The 26,402-nt window shown below is 37.9% G+C and overlaps 1 protein-coding gene across 2 annotated transcripts in view; it reads left to right on the top strand.

Moving 5' to 3' along the window:
* Positions 1-26,402, top strand: part of TSPAN8 (tetraspanin 8) — an 88,351-nt gene that overhangs the window by 20,035 nt on the left and 41,914 nt on the right. The window contains exons 1-2 of one of the 2 annotated variants that reach the window (XM_050746630.1): positions 1,530-1,952; positions 5,099-5,141. The exons of the other annotated variant lie outside the window; for it this stretch is intronic. The gene's annotated coding sequence lies outside the window, so the exon portion shown is untranslated. Of the gene's footprint in view, positions 1-1,529; positions 1,953-5,098; positions 5,142-26,402 lie in introns of those variants that run through there. 2 annotated transcript variants of the gene reach the window in all.

The following is a 26,402-nucleotide window of genomic DNA, read 5'->3' as shown; positions in this document are numbered from 1 at the left end:
CTTGACTGATAATTGTTTTGTTTAAAGAGGCTGAAGATAGACCCCCAATCCCTTCTTGATTGTAGGTTTTCTGCTGAGAAATCTGCTGTTAATCTGGTAAGTTTTCCTTTTAGGTTACCTGGTACTTTTGCGTCACAGCTCTTAAGATCCTTTCTTTCATCTTGACTTTAGATAACCTGAAGACAGGGTGCCTAGGTGATGGTCTTTTTGTGATGAATTTCCTGGGTATTCTTTGAGCTTCTTGTATTTGGATGTCTAGGTTGCTAGCAAGGCCAGGGAAGTTTTCCTTGATTACTCCCCCAAATATGTTTTCCAAGCTTTTAGATTTCTCTTCTTCCTCAGGAACACCAATTATTCTTAGGTTTGATCATTTAACATAATCCCAAACTTCTTGGAGGCTTTGTTCTTTTTTTTTTTTAATTCTTTTTTCTTTGTCTTTGTTGGATTAGGTCAATTCAAAAGCCTTGTATTCGAGCTCTGAATTTCTTTCCTCTTGTTCAATTCTATTGCTGAGACTTTCTAGTACATTTTGCATTTCTCTAAGTGTGTTCCTTATTTCCTGAAGTTATTATCTTTTTTTTTTAAATTTGTGCTATCTATTTCACTGAAGATTTCTCCTCTCATATCTTGTATCATTTTTTTTATTTCCTTAAATTGGACTTCACTTTTCTCTGATGCTTCTTTGATTCGCTTAATAATTGACTTTCTGAATTCTTTTTCAGGTAAATCAGGGATTTCTTCTTAGTTTAGATCCATTGAGGATGAGCCAGTGTGATTTTTTGGGGGTGTTAAAGAACCTTGTTTTATCATATTACCAGAATTGTTTTTCTGGTTCCTTCTCATTTGGGTAGGCTATGTCAGAGGGGATCTGGGGCTCAAGGCTGCTATTCAGATTCTTTTGTCTCATTTGTGTTCCCCTGATGTAGTATTCTTCCCATGTTCCTAGGGATGTGGCTTCCTGAGAGCTGTACTGTAGTGATTGTTATTTCTCTTCTGAATCTGGCCACACAGCAGGGCTACCAGGTTCTGGGCTGGTACTGGTGGCTGTCTGCACAGAGTCCTATAATGTGAACCATCTTCAGGTCTCTCAGCCATGGATATCAGCATCTGCTCCAGTGGAAGTGGCAGGGGAGTGAAGTAGACTCTGTGCAGTCCTTAGTTTTTGTTGTTTAATGCACTATTTTTGTGCTGGTTGTCCTCCTGCCAGGAGGTGGGGCTTTCAAGAGAGCATCAGCTATGGTAGTATAGGGCGGATCAGGCAGTGGGTGGGGCCCTACAACTCCCAAGAGAATATGCCCTTTGCCCTCAGCCCTTGTCCCAGGTGGATGGGGAAGGATCATCAGGTGGGGGCAGTGCTAGTGTGTCTGAGCTCAGATTCTCCTTCGGGGGGGCTTGCTGTGGCTGCTGTGGGGGATGGGGGTGTGGTTCCCAGGTCAATGAAGTTGTTTCCAGGAGGATTTTGGCTGCCTCTGTTGTGTCATACAGGTTGTCAGGGAAGTCAGGGAAAGCAGGCAGTTACAGGCCTCACTCAGCTCCCACACAGCCTAAAAGGCTGGTTTCAGTCCCACTGTGCCCCCCACAACAGCACCAAGTTTGTTTCCAGGCAGTGGGTGAGGAGGGCTGAGAACTTGCCCCAGGCTACCCGACTACCAGCTGAGAAAGCAAGCAGGACTTCTGTGCCTTCTGGCCTGTTGAGTCTGTACATCGATTCATGCCCTCCCTCAAGTTTTGACCAGGAGACTTCGTATTCCGTTGGAATTGATACAAAGTTCAGCTGAAGGTTTCCTTCTCCCTGTGATCTTTTCCCAGTTCCTGTGGCAGCCCTCCCCAAGTACTCCCATGAGACAAATCAGAAATGGCTTCACTGGGGATCTGGAGAGCCCATAGGGCTTTTCCCACTGCTTCCTCTGCCCCTGTGTTTCACTTGGCTCTCTAAATTGACGCAGCTCCAGGTAAGGTCACATCCTTCTCCTGTGATCTATACCTTCAGGTTCCCCGGTTAGGGTGTATTTTTGGGTGCGGATGATCCTCCTTTCTCACTGTCACAGCTTGGGCACTCACAGACTTTGGGCTGTCTCCCAGGTCCTGCAGGAGCAATCCACTTCCTTCAGAGGGCCTGTGGGTTCTCTTGGCTTCCCTGATATATTTCTGCAGTAGTTCTGTAGCAAGTTCATGATGCAAGTCCTCACACACTGCTCTGTCTGAGCAGGAGCTGCAAGTTAGTCCTGCCGCCTATTTGCCATCTTCTTTCTCCTGAATACATCAAAATGGATTCAATAGTTACATGTAAGACCTGAAACTATAAAACACTAAGAATAAAACATAAGGATAAAGCTTTTGTCATTGTTCTGAGCAATGATGCTTTGTATGTGACAGCAAAAGCATAGGCAAAAAAAGCAAAAACAGACAAACGAAACTGCATCAGACTGAAACGTTTTTGCACAGAAAAGGACAAAATCAACCTATGGAATGGGAGAAAATATTTCCAAACTGTACACCTAATGAGGGATTAATATCCAAAGTACATGAGGAACTCAAATAACTCAAGAGCAAAAAATACATAATCTAATTAAAAAGTAGGCTGGCCATAGCAGCTCAGGCCTGTAATCCCAGCACTTTGGGAGGCCGAGGTGGGAGGATCAACTTGGGTCCAGGAGTTCAAGACCAGCTTGGGCAACATAACAAGATCTTGTCTATAAAAAATATATATATATTAGTCGGGTGTGGTGTAATGGCGCGTACTTGTAATCCCAGCTACATGGGAGGCTGAGGCAGGAGGATCCCTTGAGCCCAGGAGTTTGAGGCTGCAGTAAGCTATGATCACACCACTGCACTTCAGCCTGGGAAACAGAGTGAGGCCGTGTCTCAAAAAAAAAAATTTAAAAACGGGGAAAGAATCTGAAAAGATATTTCTCCAAAGAAGACATGCAGGTGGTCAATAGGTATATGAAAAAGTGCTTGATGTAATGAATCATCAGGAAAACATATCGAAACCACAATGAGTTATCATCTTACTACTGTTAGAATGGCCGTTATCAAAAGGACAAAAATCAGTTTGGGTGAAGGTGTGGAGAAAAGAGGACACTTTTATACATTGGTGGGAATGATTAGTACAGCCAGTATGAAAAATAGTATGGAAGTTCCTCAAAATTTGAAAATAGAACTATCATATGATCCAGCAATCCCACTTCTGGGTATATATTCAGAGCAAAGGAAATCAATATGTCAAAGAGTTTTCTGAACTTCCATGTTCATTGCTGCGTTAGTCACAATAATCAAGATATGGAAACAATGTAAGTGTCTGTTGCTGGATGAATGAATAAAGAAAATGTGAGATTATATCTATGGAGCTTTATTTAGTGGAATATCATTCAGCCTTTAAAAAAGGAAATTTTTTTTTTTTTTTTTTTTTTTTTTTTTTTTTTTTTTTTTTTTTGAGACGTAGTCTTGCTCTGTGCCCCAGGCTGGAGTGCAGTTGGCGCAATCTCGGCTCACTGCAAGCTCCGCCCCGCTGGGTTCACGCCATTCTCCCGCCTCAGCCTCCCGAGTAGCTGGGGCTACAGGCGCCCGCCACCTCGCCCGGCTAATTTTCTTGTATTTTTAGTAGAGACGGGATTTCACCGTGTTAGCTGGGATGGTCTCGATATCCTGACCTCGTGATCTGCCCATCTCGGCCTCCCAAAGTGCTGGGATTACAGGCTTGAGCCACCGCGCCCGGCCTAAAAAAGGAAATTCTGTCATTTGAGATAGCATGAATAAACCTGGAGGATATAATACCAAGTGAAATAAGCCAGACACAGAAAGACACTGCAGGATCTTACTTATATGTGGAATCTTAAAAAGTTGAACCCATAAAAGCAGAGTAGAATTGTGATTTCCAGGGACAGGTGGGTGAGCAGGTGAAATAGGGAGATGTCAAAGGGTACAAAGATTTAGTTATGCAGGATAAATAAATTCTGAATATCTACTGTATAGCGTGATGACTATAGTTAATAATACTATATTGCATACTTGAAATTTGCTAAGAAAATTGATCTTAAGTATTGTTACCACACATAAAAATTATAACTATGTGAAAAGGGAGATGTGTTAATTTGCTTGATTGTGGTAATCATTTGACAATATATACGTATATCAAAACATCATGTTGTACATCTTAAATACATACAATTTTTATTTGTTAAGTATACTTCAATAAAGCTGGAATAAAATCTAAAGCCACTCTAATTCCCAATCTTTTGTATGTGACTTTACTTATGTTTTAAATATTCATCCAAGTGTTCTGAAACTTCTCAGGATCTGCCTTGATGTGGGTATATTTTTATCTGTTGTTCTGGGCAATCAGTGTATGCTTTCAATGTAGGAATTATTTTTGGATTTGTTCTTTAATGCTTTCCTTTTCTCCATTTTGTCTATTTATTCTTTAATTTTCTTTTCATTTCTCTTTTCTTTCTCCCTCTCGCTTTTGTGTGTGTGTGTGTGTGTGTGTGTGTGTGTGTGTGTGTGTGTGTGTGTGTGTGAAACAGGGTTTCATTCTGTGATCTCACTCTGTGGCCCAGGCTGGTGCTGGTGCACTTTAGCTTTGACCTCCTGGGCTTAAGCGATCCTCCTTCCTCAGCCTCCTGAGTACAAGTAGCTGGGGTTACAGGCATGCATCACCATGCCCGGATAATTTTTTTTTAATGTTGTAGAAACAAGGCTTGAGTGATGCTCCCACTTTGGTGTCCTAAAGTGCAGGAATTACAGGCATGAGCCACCACACTCATCCTCTTTTCTCTATTTTTTATCTCTGTATTTTGCTCTACTTTATAGGAGAGGTCCTCCGTATCTTCAAACCCTTTTTCTGAGATTTTTATTACTGCAAATATATTTTTATTTTTCCAAGGGCTCTTTATTATTCTTGATTATTCCCTTTATTTACTTATAATATTCAGCTTCTATTTCAGATGTAATCAACTTTATCTCTGACTATATTAATGGTAGTTTTTTGTAGTTTTCACCTCCCTGCATGGATGATTATTTGCTGCTTGTTTTGTTTTCTGCCTTTCATGTTTTCTCTAATTGTCTGGTGATCTGTGACTATCTGCTTATGTTTCAGGTTGTAGCACTGTAAAGCTGATGGAAAGCTCTGTAAGAGTAAGGTAAGTTCTGGCTTGTGAACTGTGGGCTTGATTTTTGTGGTCAGGTTTTGGCTGTTTCAACTGTTTCTTTGGGGAATCCCAGATATCAGTATTTTTAGGTCTTTTTTCCTTAGGCTGATCAGAATCACTGGTGAAGACGCTTTTAGCCTCCTGCCTGGAAGATGTAATTCTGGATACCAGCTTTCTGGGACAGAGATGGGAAGAGGGTTGAAGGTTTCAACATTGAGTATGAAAATTTCCTTTAAAACTCACTGAATTCAGTATGGTACACAACCAAGGACTGTGTCTTCTCGCATAATATGTATTTTTTTCATTTTCTGCTGACTATAAATCTCCAGTTTTCCATAAAATGGAAGCCTGTCTCCTGGTGAAGAGAGGCCATTTGGTGTCTGAGTGCTTTTTAAATAAACTTTCAAATAATCCTTCTGTTTTTAATCCTATCTTCCATCAAAATCCCGGTGGCATCAACATCTTGTGCCACTATTTCCAGAACAGTTGGGTGGGAGATCTGGGGTGCAAATTGGTTGCTTAGCTTTCCTTGTTGTTGGTTGAGAATACAACTTTCTTCACTTTGTTAAATCATCTACCACCCATCTATCAGTTTTTCAGCTTCCAAAAATTGTTTTCCTCTCCTGTGTGCTTTGTGTATCACAGGGTAATGGTTTTAAAAATTCCTTTACTGTTAGGTGGGTGGGTATAGAAGAGAGGATGGGTAAATGAATTGTTTCATTCTGCTACCTTTACGCAGCTATCCCCACTCACTTTTCAGGTAACTTTTCCAACTGCACTTCCATACTGCTGAAACCACTCTGGCAAGGGAGCTGATGACTCAGGCCTCCGCAGGACTTGTCTTATCTGTGGTATTTGAAACTTGATACTTTCCATCTTCCTTGAACACCATTTTCCTCCCTATGATTCATAACTCATTTGCTTTTGAATCCCCTACTTTTCTTCCCTCCTGGTCTTGTCACAGGTCTTTCTGGGTGTATCTGTACTTTTATTGTTGATGTGCCTCAATGTTCTCTTTTCTCTTCTGACTTTTCTGCCTGCCTAGGGTAATTTGACTTCCTTTTATGGCTTCATCTACCACCTTTCTATTCAAGATTCATGAATCTTCATCAGTGTTTAGACTTTTTGCTTGGGCTCCTCTGCTTAATATCCAACTGTCTTCTGGATGTTTTCACTTTAAGCTCAACGTGTTCATAATCAAGCTCATATTTCTGCCAAATCTTTTTCTTCTTACTTTTTTTTTTCAACGTCGGTGAATGGTATTGCATCTCCTATAACTTAAAATAGAAAGCTTATTATATGTCATCTTAAAATAAGTGGTCTATGATAGCCCTATATCTGAGTTCTATAAACTATACTTCCTTCATGTTCTGTGTGTGTGAATGTGTGTGCATGTGTGTGTGTGTGTGTGTGTGTGTATGTATTGCTCCTCTACCTCTCCAGTATTGCTGCCTTGGTTTAAGTCATTATTATCTCGTACCTGCCCTATTCCCATAGTTTCTTAATGATTATCCCAATGTAATTCTTAATGCACTGAATCTGTAGATCGCTTTAGATAGTATCATCACTTGCATGATACTGATACTGATTCTTCTAATCTATGAGCATGAGATGTATTTCCATTTGTTTGTGTCATCTATGATTTCTTTCAGCAGTGTTTTACAGTTCTCTCTGTAGTCCGTAATCCATCATCCATGTTGCCATTATAAGAATAAAGACCACAGTTCAATTTATTTATTTAAATAGCTTTTAGGGTAGAAGTGGTTTTTGATTACATAGATTAATTGTATAGTGATAAAGTCTGAGAGTTTATTGCATCTATCACCTGAGTAGTGTACATTGTATCCAATGGGTATATATTTATTCCTCACTCTCCTTCCATCCTAAGTCTCCAAAGTTCATTATACCACTCTGTATGCCTTTGCGTACCCATAGCTTAGCTCTCAGTTATAAGCAATAATATACAATATTTAATTTTCCCTTTCTGAGTTCCTTCGCTTAGAATAATGGCATCCAGCTCCATTCAGGTTGCTGTGAAAGACATTATTTTATTCTTTTTGTGGCTGAGTAGTATTCCATGGTGCATATGTACCACATTTTCTTAATCTACTCATCAGTAGATGGGCACTTAAGTTGGTTCCATATTTTTGCAATTGCGAATTGTGTTGTGATAAATATACCCATTCAGGTGTCTTCTTGATATAATGACTTTTTTTTCCCTTTGGGTAATTACCCAGTAGAGGGATTGCTGCATTGAATAGTAGATTTATTTTTAGTTATTTAAGAAATCTCCGTACTGTTTTCTATAGAGGTTGTACTACTTTACATTCTCACCAGCAGTGTATAAGTGTTCCCTTTTCACCACATCCACACCAAGATCTATTTTTTGTTTGTTTGTTTGTTTGTTTTTGTTTGTTTGTTTGTTTTTAATAATGGCCATTTTGGCTGAGGTAAGGTGGTATTGCATTGTGGTTTTAATTTGCAATTCCCTAATGACAAGTAGTGTTGAGCATTTTTTCATATATTTGTTGGCCTATTTTATGTCTTCTTTTGAGAAATCTATGTACGTCATTTGCCCACTTTTTGGTGGGATTATTTTATTTCTCGCTGATTTGTTTGAGTTCCTTGTAGATTCTGGATATTAGTCTTTTGTCAGATGCATAGTTTGCAAACTTTTTCTCCCACATGCTGGGTTGATTGTTTACTCTGGTGATTATTTGTTTTGCCATGCAAAGAGGCTTTTTAATTTAAATGGGTCCCATTTCTTTATTTTTGATTTTGTTGCATTTGCTTTTGGGGCCTTAGTCATAAATTCCTTTCTGGCCAATGCCCAGAAGAGTTTTTCTCTAGGTTTTCTTCTAGAATTTTTATGCTTTCTGGTCATAGATTTAAGTCTTTGATACACTTTGAGTTGATTTTTGTATGTAGTGAGAGATTGGAGTCTAGTGTCATTTTCATATATATGGCTATTCAGTTTTCCCAGAACCATTTATTGAATAGGATGTGCTTTCCCCAATTTGTGTTTTTGTATGCTTTATTGAAGATCAGTTGTTTGTAGTATTTGGCTTTATTTCTGGGTTCTCTGTTCTGTTCCATTGGTCTATGTATCCACTTTTATACCAGTACCATGCTGTCTTGGTAACTATAGCCTTGTAGTATAATTTGAAGTCAGGTAATGTGATGCCTCTAAATTTGCTTTTGTTGTTGTTGTTTTTGACTTGGGATCATTTTGGCTATTTGAGCTCTTTTTTGATTACATATGCATTTTATGATTGTTTCTTCCATTTCTGTGAAAAAAAAATGACGTTGGTATTTTGATAGGAAATGCTTTGAATTTGTAGATTGCTTTTGAATAGTACATTCATTTGCATGATATTGATTCTTCTGATCCATGAGCATGGGATGTATTTCCCATGCTTTGATTTTTAAAATTTTATTGAGACTTTGATTTTTAAAAATTTATTGAGACTTGTTTTGTGTCTTAGAGTGTATGATCTATCTTGGAGAATGTTCCATATGCTGATGAGATGAAAGTATTTGTGTCATCTATGATTTCTTTCAGCAGTGTTTTATAGTTCTCTTTGTAGAGATCTTTCACCTCCTTGGTTCAGTATATTCCTAGGTATTTTATTTTATGTTTTGCAGCTATTGAAAAAGAGATTGAGTTCTTGATTTGATTCTCAGCTCGGTCATTTTTGGTGTATAGAAGTGCTACCTGTTTATGTACATTGATTTTGTAACCGGAGACTTTGCTGAATTCATTTATCAAATCTAGAAGTCTTTTGGACAAGTCTTTAGGGTTTTCTAGATATATGAGAATATCATCAGGCAACAGAGATAGTTTGACTCCCTTTTTTCCAAATTGAATGTCTCTAATTTCTTTCTCTTGTCTGATTGCTCTGGCTGGAACTTCCAGTGTTCTGTTGAATAGAAGTGAATGTAGGCATCCTTGTCTTGTTTTAGGTCTTAGGGGGAATGCTTTCAACTTTTTCCCATTCAATATGATGTTGGCTTTATACTTGCCATATAGAGTTTTTATTATTTTGAGATATGTTCTTTCTATGCCTAGTTTGTTGAGGGTTTTTTTTTTTTTTTTTTTTTTTTTTTAATCATGAATGGATGGTGGCTTTTATCAAATGCTTTTTCTGCATCTAGTAAAATGGTCATATGGTTTGGTTTTAATTCTGTTTTTGTGATATATTGCATGTATTGACTTATGTATGTTAAAACATCCCTGCATCCCTGGGATGAAACCAACTTGATTATGGTGTATAATCTTTTTGATGTGATGTTGGATTCGATCTGCTAGTATTGTGCTGAGAATTTTTGTACTGATGTTCATCAGGGAAATTGGTCTATAGCTTTCTTTTTTTGTTATGTCCTTTCCTGGTTTTGGTATCAGAGTGACACTGACTTGATAGACATAGTTAGGGAGGATTCCCTTTTTCTCACTCTTTTGGACTAGTTTCAGTAGGATTGGTACTAATTCTCATTTCCATATCTGGTGGAATTCAGCTGTGAATCCATCTGACCCTGGGTTTTTTGGTTGTTGTTGGCAACTTTTTAAAAAATTATTATTATTACTCATTCAATCTCACTACTCGTTTTTGGTCTGTTCAGGATTTCCATATCTTCCTGCTTCAATCAAGAAAAGTTGTGTTTCCAAGAATTTATCCATTCCCTCTAGATTTTCTAGTTTGTATACATAAAAATGTTCATAGTAGACTTCAATAATATTTGTATTGTGGTGCTGGTTGTAATGTCTCCATTTTCATTTCTAGTTGAACTTATTTGAATCTTTTCTTTGTTAATTTATCAATTTAGTTTATTTTTTTAAAAGAACCAACTTTTTGTTTCATTGATCTTTTGTACTTTGTGTTTCAAATTTAATTTTGTTCTGCTCTGATCTTTGTTATTTCTTTTCTTCTGCTAGCTTTGAGTTTGGTTTGTTCTTGTCTAGTCCCTTGAGGCATGACATTAGGTTGTGAATCTGTGATCTTTTGAACCTTTTTTAGTTTGTTTTTGAGACAGAGTCTCACTCTGTCACCCAGGCTGGAGCACAGTGGCACGATCTTGGCTCACTGCAACCTCCACTCCCTGGGTTCAAGTGATTCTCCTGCCTCAGCCTCCTGAGTAACTGGGATTAGAGACGCCTGCCACTGCACCTGGCTAATTTTTGTATTTTTCGTAGACACAGGGTTTCACCATCTTGGCCAGGCTGTTCTTGAAACTCCTGACCTCATGATCCACCCGCCTCAGCCTCTCAAAGTGCTGGGATTACAGATGTGAGCCATGGTGTGCGGCCCTTTTGAACTTTTTGATGTAGGTACTTAGCACTATAAACTTTCCTCTTAGCACTGCTTTTGCTGTATCCCAGAGGTTTGATGGCTTGTGTCATATCATCATTCATTTAGAATAATTTTTCAATTTTCATCTTGATTTCATTGTTAACCCTAAAATCATGTGGGAGCAGGTTGTTTAATTTCTATGTATTTGTATAGTTTTGAGGGTTCCTTTTGGTGTTGATTTCTAGTTTTATTCCACTGGGTCTTAGAAGATACTTGATATGACTTTGATTTTTAAAAATTTATTGAGACTTGTTTTGTGTCCTGGAATGTATGATCTATCTTGGAGAATGTCCCATATGCTGATGAGACGAAAGTATGCGCCGCAGATCTTGGGTAGAATGTTCTGTAACTATTGATTAGGTCTGTTTGCTAGAGTTTAGTTTAATTTAATTCTAGTGTTTCTTTGTTGACTTTCTGTCTGGATAATCCGTCTCCTAGCAGAATTATTTTTCTGACTCCTTCTCACTTGGGTAGACTATTTCTAGTATTCCTGATTTTATTTTTGATGTGACTGTAGTTTTTTCACTATTTTTTCCCTTTGAGGATGTGACCTTAATGTTTGTAATTTATGGTGGCCTAATTTGACTGTTGGTGCTTGCAGGGTTGTAAAGACTCTGTATGAGTTCCTTGTTACAGAGAGCTTTGTGTGATGTCTTTCTCAGATGCTGGTGACAGTAGTAATGTGGTAGGTGTGTGAGCAGGTTCACTGTCTCACATGCGGTTGGAATTGCAGAGGTCTCTTGATATGTTTATCTTCTTCCACAGTGGTATACATTTATTTATTTATTTATTATTTTTCCCTTAGTATTTTACTTACTTGGTTGAACAGTTCAGGCTTCAGGCCAGTAGGGGAGATGTCCATGGGTAAAAGCCAGCTGTGGCTAAAGCACATGGGTAAATGCAATACCCAATGGTTGGCAGATGTCACAGCCTTAACGGAGGTGGCTGGAGAGCTATCATGGGGAAGGGAAGGAGCCACCTCAGCTCTCCTGCCAGTCCAGCTAGATAGTCATCCACCTCCCATTCGTACTCCTGACCCACTGTTCTGGGTATTCAGATCAGAAAGACCCCTTTTCATCTGCAAGAATGTTGATGCTCCATGTAGGGAGCTTCTTTCAAAGCATCTGTGGTTTCTTTCAGTTTTCCTGTTAAGTTCCTGTGTTGCTTCTTGGAAAAAGAGCTCACAGTGTGAATCTCTACACTCTATTTTGTCTTTGCAAGTAGGAGAGGCATACTAACAATGCCTCCCATCTACCATCTTGGGGGGAAAAACAACAACAACCAAACCACAGTTCTTTTTAAAAAGCAAAATGGATCATGGTTCTCTCTAGCTTTAAATTCTTTGTCAGTTTTTCGTTCATCATAGATATAAACATTTTTAGTTTGGCCTGAGAGGTGCTCTGTGACCTTTCAGGGCAATGCAGGTCTTGGTACATTGGCCCATGAGGCTCTCTTTCTGGAAAGCCCCAGCTCCTACCTGTAGATGCACATCAGTCATCTTTTAAAATTCATCTTAGATTTCTCCTCCAGTTTCCCACCCCCAACCCTCACCCAAGGTAAAATGAAGTATACTATCTTTTATGGGAGGATAGTACAGTACAGAGATTGGAGTATGAGTTTTGGAATCAGACTTAGGCCTAAATTCTGGCTCTACCATGTAAGATATGTGGGATCTTGGATATATTTCTTTAATTCCCCTGTGCCTCAGATTTCTTATTTTTAAAATGGAGTTGTAATTGAACTTACCATGTGGAGTTATGAGGTTTAAAGGAAACAATCATATGAGAAGCATTTAGAACAATTACAGCCATAAAATCCCGTACTGAAGCTTATTCATGATTCCTTTTACTGCTCTGTTCTGTATAAACCTTTATTATAACTCCTCTGACACTTTTTACCCTCATTTGTTTGCATATGTCTCTCCTTGTAGTATTTTAGGCTTTTTGAGAACAGTGATTATATATGATTCACTTCTGTGTCCCCAGAGACTAGCCTTCTGTGTTGCATACAGGAACATATCAGTATATGTTTGTGGATGAATGAGTTTGTTAACAACAGTGGAAAGCATATATACTACTTATGTTGTGGGGAAAATTTTGTGCTTCACTGGAAAACTGAATGGGTTAGAACAATCTCTTCTAGGTTATCTGATTCTGATTTTATGGAGGCTCTGGGCTTTCATTGACCTTGAGCTATTTTACAATTCTGTAAATTGTAGGTAATTGATAGAAACGAATAATACTTGTTTTGGACATTCAGCTAGATTCAGCCCAGTAGAGATTCAATTGCCTTTTTTCCTTATTATGGAAGAAGCAAGAATTTTGCCTCCATTTCAATAAACTTGACCTACAAATTGTTTTTATTTGAATTCTCCTTTGAATTGCTTGTAACCTCTTACTAATTCCCTCATTAATAATGAGTTAAATAAAATCTGTGATACAAACTCACTTGACATCTGTATAAAATCCATGATATTATCCTTATTTTGAAAATTAACCGTTTAACATTGCTCAACTCTTATCTCATGACGATCTTATACATTTCAGAATATTTTACATGATAAACTGTAAAAGACACACTCTAGATGCGATCTGAAACTATCTTTTCTTTGGGACATCAAGATTATCATTCATAATTAATAAAACACATTAGTCATTTAAGGCCAAGTTTGGGGCTTTTTGTCTAATAGGAGGCTGGTTTCTAGGTCTTTTTTGCTAAAACTTGCACAACTTTTATAACAACTTGTCTCCTCCCATGAGGCAGACAACAAAGACAAAAATCTTTTTAAGTATGTGGAGAATCATATGGGGCCCTTATGGAGCTCTGCGCATATGGAATCAGACTTGTAGGGATAGTCTTAAGGATTATAAAAAGGAAGATTTGGCAGAATAATAAAGGAAAGAAAATTATATCTTGAACAGCTTTTCAATCTTTATCAAATTATAACGATTACAAAGGTCATTTAACCATAAAAAGTCCACCTTAATTAGATCCACTACCTTCTGGAAAATGACAAAGTATAAATTATAAAAAGCTACTAAAGGAAAGCAGGTAAATTTAGGACTGGCCACACACACAAAAAACTCTAATTCAGACTAACTGAAGAAAAGAATCAGTCTAAGTTAGTGGCATTATTTATTTATGGCAAACTTTGTCAAGAAATGCAAATTTGCAAAGGTCAAGTGTTACAGAGTAAGGTCTTACTTGCCGTGCTTTAATGAGAAGGCAAGTCGTTTGTAATCAACACATTAATTGTATGCAAGTGTACATGGTTAAAACTACTCAAAAACAACATGTTTCCTTCATTAAATTAAACATTCTGCCTGCTTACATTTCGATTACACTTTCACTTGCTTCAGAGAACAAATGTAAAATTCCTAATTATCAGCATATACATTAGTGAGGATGCTGAGTTTCTTATGAGATTTTTCTCTATGTTGTATATAATGTTCTACTTATCTCCCTCTTCTTTAAAGATGTAGCTGCTGATGCTTATTATTTAAGTGTCTATCAGCATTTAAAAGATTGATCAGTGATCTGTAGGCTTTTAAAGATTGGTTAGAAAGTATGTAAGGTCAATAGCCAAAGCAATAACAAGAACCATCAGTTGCTGAACATTTACAATGCATCAGAACTGTGCCAAACCCTTTATATGTAACCTCTCATAAGAACACCCATTTTGCAGATGAGGTAAAATACTTTTACTTTCCCTGATTAATTGTTCCTTCCTCCTCCCTGTCCCTCCACCCTCTTTGCATGACTGGCTCCTTATTTTTCTTATCAAGTAAAACTACCTCTCAATAGGAGGCCTTCTAGACCATGCAATCTAGGTAAGTTCTTATAAACAACTTTCCTGACACCTTGTGCTTTTCCTTCGTGGCACTTAACTCGTAAGTATAAATTGATTTGCTTGCTTATTTGCTTTCCACCTATGCCCTGCTAGACTGCAAAATCTACTGGGGCTTTTGCTCTGTTGACTATTGTCTTATTAGGGATTTAAAAGATATTTGTTGAAGAGACAAAATACACATTTTTCTGAGCTGGTAAAAAGCAAATACTTTAAAACCCAGAACTTTGTGAAGATAAAGTCCATGCTTTTGCCAGAAGCCTTTGGTTTGCATCTCTCTTTGGGTAGCTGGTTTTCACCCTTGTTTTGCCCCTTTACTTCACAGTCTCTGTGATGGAGCCATCTTGTCTTCCTTGCAAGCCAAGCTGCCTTGCTTGTTAGTTTCTGAGAAAAGTTGTAAACCCTTCATTCTTGAAAACATTGTGTTATTCTGATCTCAGTGGACACTGTTATCACCCTGCTGTCTGTTAGCTTAATTGAAACCTGCCCTCCTCTTGGGAGGGCTGGGTTGTGCAAGGTGACTTCATGACAAGCAATGCTTATATGAAAGCACTCAAAGGATGTCAAACAGTTAGGAAAGTTGAGGAAGGATTTTAGTGGAGATAAAAGAGATAAAATGAGGGATGTTGACAAGCCAGAATGCAGTTTTTGATTTTCCTTCTCTACTTTCACATTCAGTTAAAATGTTGCAGGAGGTTTAATAAAAGGAAGCACTGGGTTGTGTTCTAAAATACCAGAAAGGTTTAAAAAATATCTCTGACTATTGTAGTGATGAAGAAAAGTTGGAGAGTTGAGAAACAGTTGTTTTATTGATAGAAGATGATTGTTTATTAAAATTGTACGATCTTCTCTCCCTAGAAATTCCTTAGGAAAATACAAAAATCACAATATTTATATATTCTTTCATTCACTCAATATTTGCTAGACATACTTCTTAATGTAAGAAACACAAAATTGCGATATAGGCCCTAGATTTTGCACACTAATAGAGAGAAAATACAAATAGACAACTTTATAGAGTGTACTTAAATTGAGTTATGGGGAAAAAGTGCTCCTTCTCACTGTCTCATGTGAGAAGTACCATCTGACTTAATCCTGAACAAATCGGTTTCATTGTATCAATGAAGTTGTTGATATGGGCATAGCATTTGAGACAGAGAAGCTGGAAGGAATGAAATATAGAACTAGTTAAACAAGAAAAAGGGCAGAAAGGTTTGTATTGGTTGGTATGAATGATACTTTTTGGGAAGTTTTAGGATTACGATTATAAAGGTTATTTGGGAGACTGATATTTAATGGTCTTGATGCTCTGCTAAGGAGTTTATATTTTGTTTAGGTAATAGAGAACAATTACAGGTATTTTTGCTAAGTATAAGAAGTTTTTAAAAACGCAATACTTATTTTGGCAGTTTACCATGACCTGGAGAGATGAAAGATTATTTTGGAAGAAAATTCTCCATGGGTCTCTCACATTTCTACATATCTTCTGAGCAGAGGAATTGACAGATTTTGTTCCAGACTATCTTTTCAAGAATGTTTATACAGCAAACAGTCATGGAAGATAAAAATAATGCCACCCTTATAGGAGAGGAAAAAGCACCCCTTTAAAAGATTGGAGTTTTCTAAGCTCAGAGTCCCTCTGCGTGATAAAAATTTATTGCATACTCACCATCCACCTGGGCTTCTGAGCATCTCCCGAGTGGAACTTGGGAAACAAAGAGAACCTAGACAAACATGAAGCTTGTAAAGCTTGCTGTGCCATGAGTTATAAAGTCATTTCTGTCTTACCCAGGAGTCTCATGTCTTTTGATGGCAACCATCAAACTATGAGGGGTTAACTTGTTAGTCTGCAAGTAGGATAAACCTCAGAGCCTTCACAGTTTTCAACAGAGTGAAATCTTGAAGTTCAAGGAAGCAGTGATTATAGAAATTCATTAAGGCACAGTAAAGTATTAGTGGTGTATATGAGGCTAAAGTTGTTCTAAAGGTAGCAACATGTGTCTGTAAGCTGGGAAAATGGGGAAATAAACTAGTCAAGAAAAACGGTTTTGGGCATTGATTTCACCTGGGGTGATATTTGTCTCATTAAAAATAAATTAGATTAAGAGAATGAAAAGACAAGCCACAGAAGGAGAAAATATTTGTAAAACACCTATCTGGTAAAGGACTGGCCTCCGAAATATACAAAGAACTCTTGAAACCCAGAAATAATAAAACAAACAATCCAATTAAAAACTGGACAAAAGATCTGAAAACACCTCACAAAAAAAGATATACAGATGACAAGTAAACATATGATATGGTGTTCAACATCATATGTTATTAGGGAATTGTGAATTAAAACAACAATAAAATACTACTAAAATGGTTAAAATAAAAAATACAGACAATACCAAATGCCGATAAGGATGTGGATCATTAAGAACACCTACTTATTGCTGGTAGGAATGTAAAAGGGTACAACCACTTTGGAAGATAGTTGGACAGTTTCTTACAAAACTAAACATACTGTTTACATAAAATCCAGCAATTGTGTTATTTGCTATTTACCTAAATGTGTTAAAAACTATGAGTGTATAAAATCCTTCACATGACTGTTTATAGCAACTTTATTCATACTGCCCAAAACTTGGAAACAACCAAGATAGCCTTCAGTATGTGATTAGATAAACAAATTACAGTGCATCCATACAATGAGATATTATTTAACATTAAAAATAGACTCCTGAGCTGCAAAAACACATGGAGGAAACTTAAAGGCACATTACTAAGTGAAAGAAGCCAGTATGAAAAAGCTACACACTACATAATTCCAACTGGATGACATTTTATAAAAGGCAATACTATGGGCTGGGCACAGTGGCTTACGCCTGTAATTCCAGCACTTTGGGAGAGTGCCTGTAATCCCAGCTACTCCAGAGGCTGAGGCAGAGAATTGCTTGAACCCGGGAGGCAGAGGTTGCTATAAGCCAAGATTACGCCATTGTACTCCAGCCTGGGTGACAGGGCACGACTCCATCTCAAAAAAAAAAAAAAAAAGAAAAAGAGAAAAAGGCAATACTGTGGAGACAGATGAAAAAGATCAGCGGGTGGAGGTTGGGAGTAGAAGGAAGAGAGGGATGAATCAGTGGAGCATAGGGGATTTTTAGGGCAATGAAACCTCTCTGTATGATACTCTAAGAAGGGTGTCTTAAACAGCTGTCGATATCCATAGAATGTACAACACAAAGAATGAATTTTAAGGTAAACTTTATTTAGCACTAATATATCAATATTAGCTAATTAATAATAACAGTATACCACAGTAATTCAAGATTCTAATAACTGGGGAAACTGTCGTGGGAGGTAGGGGAGAGAATATATGGGAACTCTCTTTCTGCCCAATTTTCCTGTAAACCTGCAGCTGCTCTAAAAACTGAAGTCTATTAATTTAAAAAATTGGAAAGATAGGAGGTGATGTTGGGTTATTTGGAGAAACAAATCAATCTAATTTGATAGCCTTGGGTTTGGGTTCCTGTAAGATATGAAGATACTAGTATGGCACATAAATTAAACAGAGGAAAAAGTGACTCACTAAAAAGGCCAACAAAATATTGGGCAAAACAGTATCAAAATTGAGAACAGTTACCTACCCTGGTGGGAATTGAGGGACCACCCACATTCAAAGTACTGCTTGTGTCTGGCTGTTAAACCTCAGGAAAGACAGAAAAATGCTGGGGTTTAAACCTGAAGGATCCTTAATAGGAACTAACTCTCTCCCTTTGCTGTCACATTAGCTTCTAGCTTCAGCAGAACCAACTTTTTTTTTTCCAGATCTTTTTCCTTCTGGATCATAGTCTAACATGTACCAAATTGGCCTTTTTACTCAGAAATATTTGAAATAAAATATCACAGCATGAAATAAAGCCCCTGTCCTAGAATGGATGCTCAGAGAAGAGTGTTCTTGGATATATATCTGCCTGCTTATATCACATCATAATAATTATGCCCAGTTTCCCCACCCTGAAAGTTCTCTGAAATGTTAGATTTGGCCCCTGGTCACTGACTTTCCCTTTATTTAGGCTTTGCCTCCACCCAGCCAACAGAGAGCTCCTATCTTGCTGTTTTCCATTTGATACAACCCACAGCAGACCTAAACCACCACCCCAGCCTGACTGCTGAGACCTGTTCAGCTATCTGTCTCCTCAGCTTTGGATCAAACCACTGCACTTTAAAAAAAACTTAATTTTCTTGATAATTAATATATTTGCATACTTCAAAATCAAAAGGAAATAAAAACATATACTATGAGAAGTCTTGTCTCCACCTAGTCCCCATCTATTCCTTCACCTTAAATTTTCTTACTTATATATTTTTAAATCCATCCCCCTCAAGCATTTACTCTTTGAGTTACAAAGAATCCAATTACACTCCTTAAGTTACTTTAAAATGTACAATTAAGTTATTATTGACTATAGTCTCCCTGTTGTGCTATCAAGTCATAGGTCTTCTTTATCCTTTATGGTTCCCCCCCCCCCACACTGACCATCCCCACCTATCCCTGCAACCCCTCAATCGCCTTCCCAGCTACTGGTAACCGTTATAACTATGTGTATATTTTTCTAAGTTGCCTAAGATTCTTTCTGGAGCATCTCATAATATAGCTATTAAAATTCTCACCATAGGTTTCCCTTGATTTCCCATCCAATACTTCTAATATTTGATTGGATTTATTAATTCAATTGATACAGAATATTTCTTACTACTATTATGTAGGGTACAATTCTGAGTTACTATAGGTTTTGAGAGATTCATCTGAGAGCCTATAGGAAGTTATTGTCCAAGAAGCTTATATTCCTACTTTTCTATTGCATATTACAATTAACTTAGTTGTGATCTGCACTCATGATTTCCTACAGGCTTTGGTATAATTAATAAAGAGTTTAATTCTACATGAACAACATTGTAATCTTAATTGTCCATAGGGTAAGAAACTCTTCAATTCATTTTATACAGGAACAAATTTTCACATCCCCCTGAAATTCCCAGTGGACAGTGGAACTATATAAACTCATGTTATCCTAGTTTCCATATATCGAGTGCTTCTCTTTAGAACAAAACTTGAAATAATTGTCTAAAATAAATAATTTCACTTTCATACCTCTCATTCTTTCTTCAGTCTTTTCCATTTGGGCTCTGTCTCCACTATGTGACTAAGGATGGTCTTCTCTCAAAGACGCAGTAATCCCATGCTGCCAGAACCAGTGGGATTGGGAGTTCTCATCTTACTAGACTTCTCAGCAGCACTTGGCAGCTGCCTCACTCTCTCTGAGACATTCTTTTTCTGACTTCCTGGACATTACCCTGATGGTTTTCTTCTTAACTGCCTTTCAGTGATATGTATTTATTCCCCCTTTCTTCAAATTTAAATATTGGTATGCTCCAGGGATAGGGTCAGGGTTCTGAGGTAATCTGTCTATGCCTTCTCCTTAGGTAATTTTATCTAGTACTTAGCTTCTAAATAACTTCTATATGGTAATGTGAAAGTGAACTAAATATGGCCTGAGAAGGATTCTGTACTTCTATATTTGAATCCTTATGGGCTAACTGCAGCCTAGCTTAATAGGTAGACAAGATTGGAAACCTAACTTAGGAGTATGCACGCGTAACAATAACTGAGTCTTGGCCAATCCCAGCGGCTGTACCTCAACCATTCATACCCTGCTGAGTGTTCAGACTATATTCAAATAAGGCAAATGCAACCTGTAACCAATCCAGCCGTTCTGTACCTCACTTCCGATTTCTGTACATCATTTCCCATTTTTTGTCTATAAATCTTCTTCCACCACGAGGCTGCACAAACAACCCCATCAAAAAGTGGACAAAGAATATGAACAGACACTTCTCAAAAGAAGACATTTATGCAGCCAACAAATGTATGAAAAAAGTTCATCATCACTGTCATTAGCGAAATGCAAATCAAAACCACAATGAGATACCATCTCACACCAGTTAGAATGGCAGTCATTAAAAAGTCAAGAAATAACAGATGCTGGAGAGGATGTGGAGAAATAGGAACACTTTTACACTGTTGGTGGGAGTGTAATAGTTCAACCATTGTGGAAGGCAGTGTGGCGATTCCTCAACGATCTAGAACCAGAAATACCATTTGACCCAGCAATCCCATTACTGGGTATATACTCAAAGGATTAAAATTAATTATACTATAAAGACACATGCACACATATGTTTATTGCAGCACTGTTCACAATAGCAAAGACTTGGAACCAACCCAAATGTCCATCAATGATAGACTGGATAAAGAAAATGTGGCACTTATACACCATGGAATACTATGCAGCCATAAAAAAGGATGAATTCATGTCCTTCACAGGGATATGGATGAAGCTGAAAACCATCATTTTTAGCAAACTAACACAGGAACAGAAAACCAAACACCACATGTTCTCACTCATAAGTGGGAGTTAAACAATGAGAACACATGGACACATGGAGGGGAACACCGGAGCCTGTTGGGGGGTGACAGATTAGGGGAGGGATAGCATTAGGAGAAATACTTAATGTAGATGATGGGTTGATGGGTGCAGCAAACCATCATGGTACGTGTATACCTATGTAACAAACCTGCACATTCTGCACATGTATCCCAAAACTTAAAGGATGTATATATATAAAAAGAGTCTCTGTGAATCTGCTATGATTCTGAGGGCTGCCCGATTCATGAATTTTTCATTGCTCAATTAAACTCCTTTAAATTTAATTTGACTGAAGTTTTTCTTTTATCAGTGAGGACTCTCAAATCTATATGTCCAGCCCTGAAATTTTCCCTGTATTCCATATTCATATATTGAACTGTTCATGTGACATCTCCACTTGCATATCTAATAGGTATCTTGAATCCGAAATACTCAAAACAGAACCTATGATCCTCCCCCAGTTTTCTATCAACCAAGTTGTTGAAGTTAAAATCTGGGTGGTATCCATGTTCCTCTCTTTCCCTCACTCTCAATGTTGATTTCACCTCTAAAGCATCTTCTGAATATATTCACTTCTCTTCCTCTCCACTACATTCACCCTAGACCACTCACCATCATCTTCTGCCTGGAACACTGGATCATGTCACTTCATCGCTTAAAATCTGCCTGCATGTCCAGTACCACTTAAATCAACTTTATAATCTTTTCCCTGGCTTACATCTCTCTACAGGATCTGGCCTGAAGAGCTTCCTCTCTGAACTCGTCTCATACCATGCTCTCCATAACTATGCTACGTACATGCTCCCCTTCTTTCTCCAGCATACTCAGTATCTGCTCACTTTAGAGGCTTTGTGCTGTTACCTTTGTCTGGAACGCTCTCGTCGTAGATCTCCGCACAGCTTATGCCTTCTTATCAGACAGGACTTAGCTTAAATGTTACCTTATCAGAGTTCCACCTAATGTGAAGTAGTTTCCTCACTTTGTAGCACAGGATACTGCCATTCTTCTCTTTTTGGTATTTTTTTTTTTGCATATTTATTTATGTATTTCTTTGCCATCTCAAGTTGGTTGACTATAATGCTTGTATGAGTGGTATGAACTTTATTTTTCTTTTGCAACGTTATCTCCCAGCACATAGTGATGATTATAATTTGCCAGTCATTCGGCCAGGCAGTAGGAATGCAATGGTGAACACAAACAGGGGCTCTCTATTGTTATTTAAAAATGAGTTAGTATATTTAGATAACTTGTTATTCAGTTATTCATTCAATAAATATTTATTGAGAGCTTACTGTATTCCAAGCTGTGGGGATATGGCAGCGAACAACACAAAAAGTGCCCTTGACCTCCTGAAGTAAACATTCCAGAAAGAAAGCAGAAAAGGAAACAACAGATAAACAGATATGAAATATAATGAGGAGGATGAACTGTCTAGCTCTTCAGACTAAGAGGATTCAGCGGAGAAGGTGGAGGAAATGAGTTAGGAATATGCTTGGCATGTCCAAGGAGCAGCAGGGTATCCACTCTGGCTGCAGCAGTGTGAGTAAGGGAGAGAATGGGGCAAAATGAAGTTGAGTCAGCCAAGGGCCTATCTTGTGTGGCTTTGGATTTTATTCTAATTGCAATGGGAATACATTAGAGGGTTCAGAGGTAGGGAGTGACATAATCTTTTATTGCAGAGAGAATTGCTTTATGAACTATTTTCTTCTCAGAGAGCTCTTTAGGGGATTGGCTGAGAATACAATGATCCTTGAGAAACTTGAAATTTTTGGCTGATACTTCTTATACATCAGGCTCTGTGCTGGTAGCAAGAAGTTCTGGAATGTGTTCCCAGATTTGCAGATTCCTTCTTGAGGGGTCTTGGCTAGGCCAGTCTTTCTGGCTTAACACTGCTTCTTCACACTCATGTATTCAAGAAAGCATAAAGAGTGAGGAGGAAAGACAGCAGAGCACTTACGGGAATTCCCTGGCTCGCTGAAGCCTCAAGTAGAAATATGATATAAATAAATTAGCATGCAGAAAGAGTTTGGGCCCTTTCCATAATTAATAAAAACCATCCAAACCAGTAAGGTCTCCTTTGGAATAGTTTCTGAAGGTTGAATGATTTGTGTACATGAAAGATCAATGTGACTCTGTGTAAAGCGAAACAATCTCTGGGCTTTGTTTGACCTAAAGGTATTTGAATAACCCTCAAGGGTAGCCTAATTTAAAAAATTTAAAAAACTGACTTTCTCACATGTTTGGGCTTTACAGGTGAGGCAATTTCTGAATCAACCAGGATATTAATAAGTAAGTAATTACTAGGAAGGCCAAGGAAGGACGCTTTAATGCCTGATGATAAATGGAGAAACGAACCAAAAGAGAATTCTCAGAGGAATGGTGTATTCCATCCTTGAATTCTGGAAAGACTGCATTTGGATATTGTATTTTTAAAGACATGCACTTTTGTTTGATATGATTAAAATTGGGATGGTCCATTCATCTGGGACAACAGTGAGGAAATGGAGTCAGGCCATTGCTCTCTCTTTTTGGGAACCATGGTTCAGGCATTCAGCCACAGGTTTCCTGGGATATCCCTGTCTTTCGTTTTCTTCTCACATTAAGTGAAAATCAAGTCTTCCAAGGACTCAAGAAAAACCTAAAATATCCCTCTCTGTGACTACAGAGAAATTCCTTCACACCAGAGATTGAGTTATTTTCTACCTGAGCTTATTTGGGATACATTTTGTTGCTTCTTACAAAGGTGTGAAATGGAGGTTTGGGATTTCCTCATAAATGACCTCTTACAATGACTTCCTGTTACTTTATTTTTCCTGGGGAACCAGAATACCATGCAATACATTCCCACTGTGTGAGGTTGAATAAATCTTTGTAATTTGGAATTAGTCACTTGTGAGATCGTAATTAGCATTTTGAGTAAAGTGTCTATGTTTATTTCTGACCAGTCATGGAATAAGGCTGTGTTAAATTCAGTGTAACATTTTGCTGGCTCCTGCAGTTTGAGAAGCTGATGTCTCATACAAGTGTTTAATATCACCATCCTAGTCTATTTTTTTTTCTTCTGTATTGGTGGGCTCCACTCACTTTCCTACCTCTTAACCACTGTTAACTTAGAACCTAATCATGTTTAGTAGTTAATGTGTACCTTGTGAACTTGGCAAACAAAGAACTGATTCAGAGAGAACTCGGAGAAAAGCAGGCTGGCATTTAAACCTTAAACTCAAAAGCAAACAGCCAGGCAAATAATAAAGCACAAAAATGGGCTGTTCAATGATCCTGACATGGTGATTACAAAGCCCTGCTTTGTATTCTTCGTTTTCTTGTTGAGTATTGCAGCCTGTGCATTGGCATGAGTCCTGGTTTAGAGAGAAGAAAAATAAGATCAACCTCTGACAAATCAACTAGTAAAATCTATAGGAATGAACCACGTGATCAATCTTGTGTGAGTGAAGAATTTTAGGAGTATCTAAAATGCAATTAAAATGTGACCTTGGAAGCAGGACTAAATTGTATTTACAGTCTGGTAAATGGAAACCTAGTCAATTATCATGGACTCTTGTCTGGACATAGATGTGACCACAGAGTGGGCAGGGACTGAATGGAGTACAGAGAAGGTAACCTCAAGAAGAACGAATTTGGTGGTGTATCACAGCAATTTTACAGAGAGGATGCCAAGACCACTGAACGTTTCTGGAAGGTTTGGCTGTTGGATCTCTGTGGTGGTTCTAGACTCTGGGGTGGTATCATATCTTGGCAACACTGACTCCATTACCAAATGTATCCCCCAAGACACCATCTGTGTATGGCTCTGGCTTCTGTGCTGCCTTTTTTTTTTTTTTTTTCCAGGGATGGAGTGTTCTGATCAGCTACTGTCTTATGCTGGATGGATAGTCTGATGGGTGCATTTCTCATGATAAACTAGGAAATTGGCATTCTGGCTCCTGTGAGAGCATTTAAGGTGAATCTTTCCCAAGAAGCAGATCACCCCTAGAAAGGCTGGCAAAGTGGAACTTCAGGACTGCCAAGCCAAGGACCTGACCCTGGTTCCCACCCAGCAACTGGCTCTTAATCTGCTGTAAAAAGAGTATAAATGCCATAGTGAGGCCTAATGAGAAGCCACAGCATCTCTAATCTGCCATGGTTATAAACTGCATTTTTAATCACTGCACCGTTTTGCCTCAGTTTTCCTTATATTCACATATTTTGGTGATCTAAAGTCTGTTTCTTTCATACACATTTCCATATTTTTCCTTATGTGTCCTATATGGTAAATTTATGTCCAGGTGCAAGTCATTAATATTTTAGAATAAAATATCTATAGAAGAGGAAGAATGTTGAATACTGGGTATCCATTTTCTATGAACACTGTATTACTACTGCACAATGACAATTTTAACCCCTACTTTAGTTCTGAGCTGGAATTAATACTCTAAGTAGAGACAGTTGCCTTAAAATGTCCTGAAAAGAGAGGAGACGCATCCTTCCCATACCGGATGCTTCCTATCTGGTGCATTTCCAGTGGGAATACACAAAAGGTTTTTATGAGCCAGGCTGCATAAGCACACAGGGTAGGAAACAGAGCATTAGGATCACATGAAAGCAGAAGAATAATATTGGTCTCAGGAAGGCTAGAATGGGACTAGAGCACAAGAGCCAAGGCTCTGCTCCTGTAAAAGAGACCATAAAACCCCTAAGTGAGAACTCCATCTTTCCAAAAATAAGAAAAAAGGTTTTTCAAAATGAAACATGCTAAAAGCACCAGAATCTCTTCACTCAAATTGTTCAGAGTGTATGATCTCATGTCCTTACATACACACCCCTCAGTAGAGTCATAAGGAAGAGAAATCGCAACATTATGTTTTTATTGCTGCTATTAGCCTTTAAGAACATGAATTGATTATTAACAATATCATGAAAAACAAATAGTATAGAGGGACAGTGATGATGGGAGAGTATAAAAGATGAGAAAAAAAACTAATCTTTTCTCTACAACACATGAATTGCTTTTTTACTGTCTACTCCATGGACAAATATATTGGGTAACAAGATGTTGGAAACAAAAATGCAAAGAGGTTATCTTTTCACCATGGTGTAAGGCCCAGGAAGGCAGGGATTTTTATCTTGTTTCATAAACTACTATGTCTCCAGCACTTAGTCTCATGCCTGGAATATGGTAAGGATTCAATACATCCATTGAATAAATTTTTGAATATTATCTTATGGAAGAGAAGATGATATCATGATGAAAATATGAACTATCTGTGCTTAATTTCTGGTTCAAGTCCCAAATGTAGGCCTGGTTTGCCTGATGACTTAGAGAAAGTACCATATTTTCTGTGGGGTATTTGATTGTGCTACTCATGCACTTTCCTCTGCCCTGAGCATGAGGAATCTCTCTCTCTCTTTCTTTTCCCTGCATGGGTTCCCATACTGCTATGAAAATCTAGTTCATTGATGACTGCCTCATGGAGACTTTTCATGATTAATCAAATTGGAATCATTATTCTGCCTTACTCTGTGCATTTGCTACAAGGAATAATAATTGGCACGATGACAACATTAGAAAAACTTTATCTAAATT

This window comes from Macaca thibetana, chromosome 11, assembly GCF_024542745.1.
Source record: "Macaca thibetana thibetana isolate TM-01 chromosome 11, ASM2454274v1, whole genome shotgun sequence".
NCBI lineage: Eukaryota > Metazoa > Chordata > Mammalia > Primates > Cercopithecidae > Macaca > Macaca thibetana.
The sequence above is the reverse complement of the archived record's forward strand: the minus strand, read 5'-3'. Positions and strand labels throughout refer to the sequence as shown.